The sequence below is a fragment of the Myodes glareolus genome, chromosome 9, assembly GCF_982192425.1.
Source record: "Myodes glareolus chromosome 9, mMyoGla1.1, whole genome shotgun sequence".
NCBI lineage: Eukaryota > Metazoa > Chordata > Mammalia > Rodentia > Cricetidae > Myodes > Myodes glareolus.
Window position 1 is genome coordinate 25,154,543 of NC_142034.1, and position 14,046 is coordinate 25,168,588.

Here is a 14,046-nt window from a genome sequence, read left to right on the forward strand (position 1 = left end):
CTGTAATCCCAGTACTGGGGCGTGGGGGCAGAGGTAGGTAAATCTCTGTGAGTTTGAGATCAGCCTGTTCTACATAGTGAGTTCCAGCACAACCAGGGCTATGTGTACAGAGACCCTGTTTCTAAAAACCAAAAAACAAACCAAACCAAGCAAACCAAAAAAAAAAAAAAAAAAAATCCTAAAATGATAATTAAAAAACCCCAGAAATCAAACAAACCGAATAAAAAAAAAAAATCAAACAAACTAAAAATAAAAAGGAAAAAAGAAATTAAAGGTCATTTTTGACTACATGGTGTGTTCCATGGTATACACACTTCAGACCTTATTTCAAAATGTGCATACACAGGAATAATGGCTAAGTGAATAGTAAACATCTCTAAAACTATGATGGGAAACCAAGCGGAACTAGACCCAGAGGATCGAGTGTAGTTCAAAGAAGTCGTAAATCAGGCAGTCGTGGCACATGCCTGTAAACCCAGCACTCCGGAGGCAGAGGCAGGTGGATCTCTGTGAGTTCAAGGCCAGCCTGGTCTACAGAGCAAATTCTTGGACAGTCAGGACTGCAGAAAAACCCTGTCTCAAAAAACAGAGGAAAAAAAAGTTGTAAGGAGTAGCATAGAGCCTCCTGGAAATGAAACCAAACAAAGGAATGGGAAGTTAAAATTAAATAGGAAGGTTGTGGAGGAGATCAAAGTAAGAATCACTCAGAGAGAAGCTGAGAAGATGGGCTGGTGAGATTCCTAGTCTTGTGAGTGTTCACAGAGCGCACACTGCACTGGGTATGCAGCAATGCTAGGCAGTGGTGCTCGGTGACGGTGCGGTGCTCTGCAGTGTAGCTCTCAGAAGAGGGGACTGGGGAGGACCCAGGCCTTCCACCATTCTCCTGTCATCCCAGCACTTGGGAGGTAGAGACAGTAGACTCAGAGGTGTAAGGTCATCCTCAGCTACTGAGTGAGTCAGAGTCCAGTCTGGGCAACCCGAGACCCTGATCCAAAACGAGCAAATGAACGAATGAGCAATCAAGGTACGGATGGAATGCCAGTGTTACACAGGGTGCTCCTGAGAGGGGAGCACAGCCGAGTGAGGAAATCCCACAGGAAGGAAGGCTTTCAGTCTTTAAAATTAACAGGCAGCATTGCTCTGTCCAAGATGAGTAACAAGAGGTAGATTTTTTTCCCCTTCCTGCTTGAATCAAATCTAAACATAGACTAAATATCTGGTGTTTTCTTGTTGGTTTGAGACAGAGTTTCATATAGCTCAGGTTGACCTCAGACTTGTTAAGTAGCCCAGGCTGGCCTTGAATTTCCCCATGTTCCCATCTCTACTTCTCAAGAGCTGGAATTATAGGCATACATCACCAAGCCTAGCTAGTTTTGTTTTTGGTTGTTGTGGTTAATCTTTTTGAGATGGAGTCTTGTGATGTAGCCCCAGCTAGCCACAAATTGATGATCCTCTTGTCTCAGCTGTTTGGATTTTTGTGCTCAGCTCAACAATGGGGTACAGATGTGAGGCTTCACTTCATAGTGTTTGAGCAGGTTCAGATGACCACAAGTTACTGTAGCAGGCTTTCTTTTGGGCCACCAACCAGTTCCCAAATCATGACACAGAGATTTATTATCAGTGATGAATGCTTGACTGTTGCATATTTTTTGTCTAAAAAATAAAGCTTGCCTGGAGCTCACAGGGCGGAGCTAGCCACCAGGTAACCATAGAGATCTGGAGGTCTTGTACAGAGATGAAACAGGAAGTGACAACATGGGGTGGAGACAGAAAGTGATAAGGCGGGACAGAGACCGGATCTCAGCCCTTTTGGACTGGAGCGACAGAAGAGGAAGGAGGTCACAGGTGGCTGCTCCTATGCTTCTCTGATCTTTCAGATTTTACCCCATAACTGACTCCTGACTCCTCGTTTTTATTGATTCCTCGTTTTTATTGATAAGATTAATTGGATTTATGCTTCATCTGGAGCCCAATGTGGGACACTGTATATAAGTGGAAGTTTCTTGTCCTGACTGCTCAGTCCCAAATAACTGACTCAGAGACTGAATGTGAATTACAAATGTTCAGCCAATAGCTTTGACTTATTACTAACTAGCTCTTACATTTTTTTTTTAAATTTAGTTAACTTTATTTTATGTGGATTGGTGTGAAGGTATCAGATTCCCAGAAACGGGAGTTACAGACAGTTGTTAGCTGTCAGGTGGGTGCTGGGAATTGAACTCTGGTCCTCTGGAAGAACAGATAGTGCTCTTAACCGCTGAGCCATCTCTCCAGCCCCCTAGTTCTTATGTTTTAAGTTAACCCACATTCCTTATTTACGCTCTGCCACGTGGTGGTACCTTTATTATCATGATACATTCATCTTTTGGTCCCTCTGTGTCTGGCTGGTGACTCCTCACTCTATCTTTCTCCTTCCCATTATCCTTAGTCTGGTTGCCCCACCTATATTTCCTGCCTGGCTACTGGCCAATCAGCATTTTATTAAACCAATTTGAGTAAAAAATCTTTACAGTGTACAGAGGATTATTCCATAGCACTCAGCCTTAGCTTAGGCTTGTTTCTTGTAGCTCTTATAATTTAACCTGTTTCTCTTCATCTATGTTTTGCCTTGGGACTTTTTACCTTTCTTTCTTTCTGTATATTTTACTTTCACTGTTTCTTATGTCTGGTTGGCTGGTAGCTGCCTGGTTTCTGTCTCTGGGAGTGTCCTTTTCTTTCTCCCTAGATCTCTCCTTCTCCTCTCTTGAGCCTAGATTTCTTCTCCTCTTTACTTTTTCTGCCTGCCAGTCTGTCCTGTCCCTCTCCTGCCTTGTTATTGGCTGTTCAGCTTTTTATTAGACCAGTCAGGTACTTTAGGCAGGTAAAGTGACACAGTAACACATGATTACATAATTAAACAAATACAGCATAAACAAATGTAACATGTCTTTTCATCGTTAACAAAGGCAGCAGAAACAAATGTAACACACCTTCACACAGTTAAAGTAACATTCTGCATCCTAAACAAATATAGCACATCTTTTTCTAGTTAAAATAATATTCCTCAACAAGTTACCATAGCTGTAGGGCTTTAAATAATAGCCATGACTATCCCAGGACCATGAAAATATCTTTCCATGAGATTTCTTTTTTGAGCTTCTATTTTTAATCTTTTATACTTAAGCTTATTGTCCATTTCAAATCGATTTCGGGACATATTTGAAATAAGAACCAGGGCTGAATATCTCCTTTGTAGAAATCCAATTATTCACATCCATTCCTCTCAGGACTGCAGCTGTGTCTTTGTGTGACTGAGGCAATGATATGTGGAAGGCTTTGTCTGAGAGCTCTCTTCAGCACTGAGGGTCTGGCTGCTCCCTGGATTCATCTCTTACTATTACTTTACAGATGTACACTTACAAAATTCCAAGAAACTGACTAATCTACTTACTTTGCATTTCCATAGAAACTTGTTTTATTTGGGTCTGGAGTGATAGCTCAGTGGTTAAGAGCACTGTTGCTCTTGTAGAGGACCTGGGTTCAGTTCCCAGCATGTTGATGGGGTTTCTGTCCCACCTGGTCCCCACAGTCATTAAGTCCCAAAGAAATCACATAGAAGTCTACATTAGTTATAAACTGATTGGCCCAGTATCTCAGGCTTTTTATTGGCTAACTCTCATATCTTGATTTAACCCATTTCTATTAATATGTATATCGCCATGTAGCAGTGGCTTACTGGGAAAGATTCAACATGTCTGACTCTGGCGGCTCCATGGTGGCTCTCTCTCACTCTGCTTTCTTCCTCCCAGCATTCAGTTCTATTCCCCCCTCCCCGCCTACCTAAGTTCTACCCTATCAAAAGGCCAAGCCAGTTTCTTTATTCATTAACCAATGAAAACAACACATAAACAGAAGAACCTCCTACACCCCCAGCATCTACATGGTGACTCACAACCATCTTTAACTCCGGTTCCAGGGAATCTAACAACCCCTTCTGACCTCCACAGGCCTATGCAGTTGAAATACTCACACACATATGAAACAAATAAATCCAAAACAAGTCTTCATATTTAGCTGGGTGACAGTGAAGCACACCTTTAATACCAACACTCAGGAGGCAGAGGCAGGTGGATCTCTGTGAGTTCAAGACCAGGCTGGTCTACAGGACAAGTTCCAGGACAGCTAAGGTGATACACAGAGAAACCTGTCTTTCAAAATCTAAGAAAAAAAAAATAAAAACAAACAAACAAGACCCATGAGAGAAGTCAGCAAGTGAAGAAAGGCTCTTGCCGCCAAGCCAGAGAACCTGAGTTTGGGGTCCCCAGACCCACAAGGAGGATGTCTTAGTTTCTTTTCTATGCTAGAGACAAAACACCATGACTAAGGCAACTTACAAAAGTAATTATTTAATTTAGGCTTCACGATTCCATAGGGCAGTAGAGTCCATGACCATTATGTTGGGAGCATGGCAGCAAACAGGCACAACTCTAACTGAGAGTCAGCAGTCATGAGGCAGAGAAAGTTAACTAGGATTGGCATGACTTTTTGAAACCTCAAAACTGGTTCCTGGTGGCACCTCTCCTCCAGCAAGGCCATACCTCCCAATCCTTCCTAAATGGTTGACTCAACATCAGACCAAGCATTCAAATATATGAACCTCTGGGAACCCTGCTCACTCAGCTCACCACAGAAGGAGAGAACTGACTCTTGTAAGTTGGCCCCTGACCTATGTGCGTGTATACAAACTCATGTATAGTATGAATAAATACATAAGTATGTATGGTAGCACTCGAGAAGGCGTGCAATATACTTTTTTTTTGTTGTCATTTTTCAAGATAGTGTTTCTCTGTGTAGCCCTGGCTGTCCTGGAACTTACTCTGTAGACCAGGCTGGCCTCGAACTCATAGAGATTCACCTGCCTCTGCCTCCCGAGTGCTGGAATTAAAGGTGTGTGCCACCACTGTCCAGCTAAGAATTACATTTTTGATCTGCAAAATGGTTTTCTAGGATGGTGATTGGTATTGGTTCAACTTATGAAAAATTAGGAGCAGAACCAGCTTCATTTTTTTGTTTTGACTTTTTGAGATAGGGTCTGGTATGGGAGGTCCTTCTGTCTATGTGTTGCTTTTATTGGTTAATGAATAAAGAAACTGGCTTGGCCTATAGCAAGGTAGATCTTAGTAAGGTGGGGAAAACTAGGCTGAATGCTGGGAGAAAGAGGGCAGAGTCAGAGAGAAGCCATGAAATTGCCGCCAGAGATAGATATACTGAAATGTTGCTGGTAGGCCATGACCTCATGGTGATGCACAGATTAATTGAGATGGGTTAAATTAATATGTAAGAGTTAGCCAATAAGAAGTTAGAGCTAATGGGCCAAGCAGTGATTTAATTAATACAGTTTCTGTGGGGTTATTTTGGGAGTCTGGGCAGCCAGGAAACAAACAAGCCTCATGTGGGTACGGGGAACTGAACCTGGGTCCTCTGAGAGAGCAGTATATGCTCTTAACTGCTGGGTCATCTCTCTAGCCCTACAGCAGCCATCTTGAGTCAGAAGCCCAATGCTAGGGTTTGTCAGGGGAGTTGTAGCCATCACAGACAAAGGGCAGGGAACTGCAATGATTTGTCAATCAGGGACTTTGAGCCAATGACGGAAGATAGCGACTGAGGGAAACTGGGGAGAACATCCCATGTCTGTTGTTAGGACGCTGGAGGAGACCATGTGACGACTGTCTCAGTAAAAACTGCGTGGAGGACACAGTTTAAGATATTATTCCAGTGTTGACATCTTGGTTAGAACAAGGCTGGAGACAGTGATCTGACGCTGGGATGGATCACCAAGAGGTTGGAACTTGGGAGTTTCCCAGGATGCACTTGGAACCAAATGAGAGGCCAGCAGGCAGAATCAACAAGTGAGGAGGAGGGAAGGAAAATGATGGACAGAATTCTAGAAGTAGCATCTTGAGGGAAGGCCTGATGTCACTTCCTGACCTTGAGTTTGGAGGTGAGATATGCCAGGCAGGTACCCCTCAAGGAGATGGGGTGGCAGCAATTACCAGGGGGAGCCAAGGGTCATAGGGCATTCTCTTCAGTTCTGGGAGCCCTTCCTCTGGATAGACTTGGGCACTGGAGTAGAGCTATGACCCCATTGCTCAAGGACAGAAGGGTCCTCTGAATACCAGGGACCTATCACCTTCACAAAAATGCACCCAGTTCAGCTCTGTGTAATTTGGGGAGTTGTTCATTGGCATGAAAAGAGCCATGGAGGCTGTGGATCCTGTGGGGGGTGCGTTGTTTATACCATTATTACTAGCCTAGGCCGCTGGCGCTGCCTGAATAGATGTGGCCCAATGGGGCAAAGTCTTGGTTAGGGTTTCTATTGCTGTTATGAAACACCATGGCCAAAAAGTAAGTTGGGGAGGAAAGGGTTTATTTGTCTTACTCTTCCACATTGTAGGAACCCAAACAGGGCAGGAACCTGGAGGCAGGAGCTGATGCAGAAGCCACGGAGGGATGTGTTTAGTGGCTTGCTTGCTCTGTCTGCTTTCTTATAGAATCCAGGACCACCGGCCCAGGGATGGCAGCACCCACCATGGGCTGGGCCCTCCCCTACTGATCTCTAATTGAGAAAATGTCTTACAGCTGGAGCTCATGGAGACATTTTCTCAGTTGAGGCTCCCTCCTCTGTGATGACTCTACCTTGCATCAGGTTGACACAAAACCAGCCAGTACAGGGAGCGGAGGGAAGAAGGGGCTGGTCTGGTTTCCTCAGGTTGAAATGAGGCTGCTCAGCAGGGCTCTCTTGATCCAGGAGAAGAGGCAGAGAATGGTCTATGTGAGGCAGCTCACACGCAGACCCATAGTGAGGACAGTCGCTGTTTACTGTCTCTGTTATTGGTTGGTCCATTCTCCTCGTTCTCGTCTTAGCATCTGCTTCAGGAGAGCAGAGGCTCAGCTTCTTTTTCCACCTGCATCCCAACGCCGCCGGCAAGATGGTCCTGCTCCTAGTAGGTGCTCCGTAAATACTTGTCGAGTGTTTGGACAGTAGAAGGAATGTGGCAAGCAGCTTCTCTCTGTGCAATCTCACTCCATCCCTCCAGGCACATTTCATGGATGAAAAGACTGGAGATCACAGAGACCAAGTTCTTAGGGAGAAAGAGGCCCAGACTGTTTTAGGGCAGAAGGAAACTGGGTTGGAATGCTTCCTTTGCAATAAACATTTTATCCGTGGGTAGAGTCTTGACTTCTTCATCTGGGGTTGCTGTGCAGCTCTGGAGGCCTGGGTTAGGTGCAGTGATGAAAGCCGGGACACTGATCTAGTTACTTGGGGTGCAATGAAGGGTGAAGGGGACACATGGACCTAAATTCTTAAGCTGGGCACAGGGCTTGAGGTTTGTTTATTTTTTTTTCCTGAGACAGGGCCCCTCTGTGTAGCTCTGGCTGTCCTGGAACTCCCTCTGTAGACCAGGCTGGCCTTGAACTCCTAATTAAAATCCTCTGCTAGGATTAAAGAGGTGAGCCACTGTGCCAGGCTAAACCCTATTTTATTTATTAATTTGTTTGTTTTAAAGATTTATTTATTTTATGTATAAGCATGCACTTATGTATATGTGTGCTCTATTGATTTTATGCCAGAAGAGGGCATCAGATCCCACTAGAGACGGTTGTGAGCCACCATGTGGTTGCTGGGAACTGAACTCAGGACCTCCGGAAGAGCAGCCAGTGCTCTTAATCACTGAACCATCTCTCCAGTCACCTATTTTATTTTTTAATTTTATTATTATTATTATTATTATTATTATTAGTGTTTGTGTATGTATGTGTTTGTGTGTGTGTAGGCACATTCACGTTAGGATGGCAGTTGGTTCTCTCCTTCCACCAGGAGACCCAGGGATTGAATTTCGGTCCTCGAGTTTGCACGGTGAGCACTTTTATACTGAGCATCTTGCTGATCCTGAACTTGAACTTCTTAATCTTGTTTCCATGTCAGAAGAAGTGAACTCACGGCACCGGCCTGAGGTGAGGACTAAATGAAGCCATGTATCAGAGTGCCCATAGCAGGGCCATAGGAAGTCCTAACATCCAGGGCTCCCCTCGGTCAGCTTCTCCAGGAAAAAATGCAGTCCCCATCCTGACCTTAGCCCCTGAAGACAGTAGCTTTCCCTCTACAGGGACCCTTCTGTTCACACAGGCCTTCCCCTCCCGCACTGGGAGAGGTGCCACTGCCAGCCACTTGGAGGAGGATAAGGTCTTGGTGCCTGGTGACAAAGTTCCCTCCCCCATCCTGCCTCTCCCAGGCTGCTGTCTCCCTGCCCACAGCCACATGCTCCTTCTGAATCATGTTACTTACAAGCCTGGACTAGGGGGAGCTGGAGAGATGGCTTCGTGGTTAAAAGTACTTATGTTTTTACACAGAACCTGGGTTTGGCACTTGGTTCACAATTGCTAACAACTCCAGTTTAGGGGATCTGCTGCCTCCGAGGGCTCCCGCAAGCTCACGGGTGCATAGGCACTCACTCAGACACAGGCATAAAATTAAATAAGTATATCTTTGAAAATGTTAAGTATCACAGCAGGGCCGGCTGTGTAGTTCAGTTGTTAGAGTGTTTACCTGAAGCTCTGAGTTCAAACCCCCTTACTTCATAAGCCTGGCGTGGTGTCAGGAGTCTGAAGCTCAGCACTCAGGAAGTAGAGGCAAGACGACCAGAAGCCCAAGTCCATGCTGGGCAGTGGTTGGTGGTGCACACCTTTGATCCCTGAGTTTGAGGTCATCCTAGTCTACAGAGCAAGGTCCAGGGCAGCTGGGGGCTACACAGAGAAACCCTGTTCTTGGCTTGAAAAGTCAAAAAGAAAAGGAAAGAAAAAAAGATTCTGTCCTCACTCAGTAATGTGAGGCTGACTATATTTGGGGCCATCCTGGGCTACAGAGTGACTTATGAATAGTATGAATTCCAGTGTTCAGGAAAAAAACAAACAACCCTCTCCAAAGCCAGAGTGATCTACAGAGTGAGTTCCATGACAGCCAGAGCTACATGGAGAAACCCTGTCTTAAAAAACAAACAAACAACCTCCCCCAAATCAACCGAACAAAAAAGCTGCACAGCGAAAATAGGTAGGTAGGAAAAGGTGCTTGTTCCCAGGCTGACAATGGATCTCCATCTCCAGTGTCCACATGGACCCACACGGACCCCTCTGACGGAAGAATTCCATCCTCAAGTTGTCCTCCGACTCCACATACTTGCTCCCCTCACCCCATCCCAAGTAAATAAAAATAAATAAATAAATAATGTAGGTTTTTTTTTTGTTTGTTTGTTTTTTTTTTTTTTTTTTTTTTTTTTTTTTTTTTGCCTTTTATGAGCGCACCTGCAGGGCACACCCAAAGCTCCTTAGCTGGTCATTGTGCACACACAGCTTCTCCAAGGCTTCTTTCCTCACCTGCCTCTCCTGTTGCCACTCCTGGTTTCCACCCCAGCCCTACTGACACCAGCACACCCCAGGCCCCTGGCTTTTCCGGTGTGTTCGCGGGCTGTGGACACGCTCATCCTTGTCGCTGCGCAGGAGACTCTTGCCTGCCTTCTCCAACCCAGTCACTTAGAGTCACCTGGTCCCTCCCTGAGATGTGTTTACTCTTCGCTCAACGCCCTGCTGTGGCGGTGATCCCCCGGGGCCCAGCTGTTCCACTTCTGCTCCCTTGGAACTCAAGTCCTTCCCAGCCTGACTAAGGGTGCTTGCACAGAATCCTGGGGCTTCTGGCAACTCTCCACAGCCCCTGTCTGGGCTCTGAGCCCCAGGAGGAGCAGGTGTACCCTCATCCGGCAGGAAGCCTCTGGCTCCACCCTGCTTGGCTGCGCCAGAAGCTTTAGTACAGATGGGGATGTCGAAAATATCTGTGACATATTCCAAACTGGCCTACTTTCCCGTCGCAAGAGTCTGAGATGGAGATGGGCGAGGACAAGTGAGGTGGGAGTTGGGGATTTGCCCCCCTCCCTCCCCGGCTCAGGTGTGAGACAGGAGGTGGACTCCTGGCCTTCCCTGAAGGCTCCTCTCTTCTGGGGCTCCCTGTCGGGGCTCATGGGAGGTGAGCGGCACCGTGAAGCGGAGGTGTAATGGGGCTTGAGGGACTGTGTAGAAAGACAAAAGAGAGAGTCCTGGGTCCTGTCCTGGAAGCTTCCAGATCAGGAGGAGGGCTCTGGCAGTCATCTCATTGGAAATGGTGACAGAAGCCCTGGGCTCAGGTCCTGGCTCTCCTGTGAGGCCTTGGACAGGCCTTGCAGCTTCTCTAGGTTTCTGGTTTTGGCTTTTTTTTTTTTTTTTTTTTTTTTTTTTTTTTTTTTTTTAACCAGCAAATGAGTTACTCATAATTCCTGCTTTCCCGCCTGCAAGCAGTGGCGGTAAGATGGCTTTGGTTTGCTAAATTTCTGGGTCTTGCTTCCCTAGCCCAGCTCTTGACCTTTTGCCTTGGGGACTACTAGGGACTTCTCAGTCACAGGGCAGCTTTAGTGATCACCTGTTCCGGGACCCTGTCCCCCAGCAGGCCTGGCTGGGCTGCTACCCTTAATCCTCAGTTTAATGAGCTCTTGACAGAGTCCTCCAGAGTCCTTCCCCCGACGCTGGGGCTGCATCATCACTGCTGCGCTGCCGGGAAGTTCACACTCAGAGCTAATTTCAGTCTCTCTAGCTGACATGAAAGCCCTTGGGTGTTCTGCTTGCCTTCTTCCCACATGAGGCGATTGTTATTTTAGTTTCTCTCTTTGCAGGGTAGATGAGCCCTCTGCTGTTTCTGGGGTGGGCTGGATCCTGGAGGCATTTTTTTTTTCTCCCTAGCTCTCATGATGCTGGGCTTTTTTCAGCTTTCATTTAAGCGCTGCTATGGTTGAAGTGTCCCTCAAAGAAGGCTTGGGGATATACTTATTTTGGTGTTACCTAAGGGCAAGGCTATGGGTTCAAGACCTAGCACTGTCAAAAAAGAAGAAGGAGGAGGAGGAGATGTGATGGCACACGCCTTAATCCCAGCACTCAGAAAGCAGAGGCAGGCGGATCTCTGTGAGTTTGAGGCCAGCCTGGTCTACAGAGTGAGTTCCAGAATAGGCAAGGCTACCCAGGGAAACCCTGTCTCAAAAAAACCAAAGTCGGTGGGAAAGTTTCATACGCTAAAGCCTTTGTTTCTAGGTCCTCGTATTGGGAGATAGTGGAACCTTTAGGAACAGGGCCCTAGTGGGAGCTGATTAGACCGTTGGAGCCATGTCCTCGAGGGGCATCATGGGGCCCTAGTTCTTTCTCTTCCCTCTGCTCTTTGGCTCATGTTCCTGAGCAGGTTTGTTTCCCGTATGCTCGGACCATGATGCCCTGCTTCACCTCGAGCTTAGAAAGCCGTGGAGCCACCAAATCAGGGACTGCAGCCCGCAACCCTTTTCTCTTCTTGGCGTGATGAGCTCAGATGCCTTGTGGTAGAGACGGACGGCTGACTCGCTCAGCCTTGAATCCCTCCTCTCTCTCAGTTTCTCCAGCTGCTACACAACCAGAACACTGAGTGACCAAACAGAGGTTGGTTGCTATGGATCCATGGATGAAGACAAAAACAGAAATAATGATTCATATTAAAAAATTTTCTTTTTGATTTTTCAAGACAGGGTTTCTCTGTGTAGCTTAAGAGCCTGTTCTGGAGCTCACTCTGCAGACTAGGCTGGCCTTGAACTCAGAGAACTGCCTGCCTCCGGCTCCCTAGTGCTGGGATTAAAGGTTTGCGATACAAATACTGGGCTTATAAATAATTACTTTTGGGGACAGGGTCTCACTGTGTAGCTGTGGCTGGACTGGAACTCACTCTGTGACTGAGAGTGACCTTGAGTTTTGACCTCCTGCCTCCACATCTCAGATACTTAGGCTGCAGATCTACGCGTTCCCTTTTCACTGTTTAAATTTTACATCGCACCCCTCCCCCAATTTCCTACTCAACAAATATGAAAAAATCCGGACCCCCAAATCCGCAGTTCTTAATATTTTATACATCACTATATTTGTCCCTAATCACATACCAACAGCTATTGTTGAAAGAGTTAGACCCCAAGAAAGGGAAGTGTGATGATGTCATGGCTGGGACAGAGACTATGAGGGAGACTTAGCAGGAAAGACCCAGGAGGGGTCAGAGCAGGGCAGCAGCGTGGCCAGACCCTGCCTGCGAGCACAGCGCTAGATACTCTAGAGGGCGGAGGGGTCAGAGGGGAGCAAAGTCCCGGCTCATCTAGAGCCAGAAGGATGGCAAAAAGAAAGCTAAGTTGGGCTGGGAGGCTGGAGAAAGGCTCAGCGGTTAAGAGCTCTGGCTGCTCTTACAGAGGACCTGGGTTCAATTCCCAGTACCAACATGGTTGCCCACAAACATTTAACTCCAGTTCCAGGGAGTCCGATGTCTTCTGACCTCCAGAGGCACCAGATACACATTTGCTCATACATACATGAAGATGAAACATTTATACATATAAAATAAATAAATGTTATTATTATTATTATTATTATTTTATGGGTTTTTAGAGACAGGGTTTCTCTGTAGCAGTCCTGGCTGTCCTGGAACTTTGTAGACCAGGCTGGCCTCGGACTCACAGAGATCCGCCTGCCTCTGCCTCTGGAGTGCTGGGATCAAAAGCGCACACCACCATACCTGGCAAAATAAATAAATCTTGAAGAACAGGAAAAAAAAAGATAGAAAGAAGAAGAACACTAAGTGGGTTTTTCAAGAGCCCAAGTAGGAATTTTAGCTAGAACTTCTTGGTGTGTGTTTCTGAGGAGAGGGCGGGCTCGCGAAGAACTTTCTGGAGGAAATGGAATCCGAGCTGGCCTCAGAACGGGAGTCAGATATCCACAGGTGCAGAGGGAGAAAGAACCTCACACTGGGTAACAGCAATCGACTATTGGGCAAAGGCCTGGACTATAAGGGGAAGGGACAGGATGTGTGTTCATGTTCTATGTTGCAAGAGGCAATCAGAGATAAGGCTGCCAAAACTAGGCCAGGTCCTGTAGGCTGGGGCTTCAAGCCTCGAGATTGCCTCATTCCACACCACTCGCTCGCACTCCCTGGGTTCTGAGGACTCTTCAGACCTTCTTGGGTTCAGTGTTAATTCTCTAGAGCGCTTACGGAACACAGGGAAACACTGAAACACTTATTTAGATTTACTGGTTGATTCTGTTTATCATGTACTTATTTTTGTTTTTTGGGGGGGCGCTTTTTTGAGGCAGGATTTTTCTGGGTTGCCCTGGCTGTTCTGGAATTCACTCTGTAGACCAGACTGGCCCTGAACTCACAGAGATCCACCTGCCTTTGCCTCTGCTGGAATTAAAGATGTGCACCACCACTGCCTTTTTTTTTTTTTTTTTTTTTTTTTTTTTGACAAGATCTTCTTATGTTTCCAGGCTGGCTTCAAACTTTCAATCTTCTTGTCTCAACTTCCCCAATGCTGACATATCCGGCCGCTGAGTTATCTTTTATAAAAGATATCACTAGCCGGGCGATGGTGGCGCACACCTTTGATTCCAGCACTTGGGAAGCAGAGACAGGCGGATCTCTGTGAGTTTGACGCCAGCCTGGTCTACAAAATGAGTACTACGACAGTCAGAGCTACACGGGGAAACCCTGTCTCGAAAAACAAACAGAAAAAGCTATCACCGGAACTGGGAGTCAGGAGAGCTGGTAAGAGTGGTTGTTACAAAAATTATGAGGATCTAGGTTCAAATCCCCAACACCCATGTAGAAAACCCAGTGTGGTAACTTGTACATCTGTAACCTCAGCTCAGTGGGATGTAATGGACAGGGAGAGGGCGTGGAGACAGAAAGATCTTTTTGGGTTTGTTGGCAACCAGTTTAGCTCCAGGTTCAGGGGGAAACCCTTCTCCAAGGGTATAGATAGAGCCACAGAGTAAGACAGCCTATGTCCTCCTTCAATCTTTGTGCATGCTCGTAAGCATGTGCATCTGCACATACATTTGCATACTACACACATGCACACACCACACACACACATATACACACAGACCACACATATCACATAAACACACACACTGCACACACACACATATCAT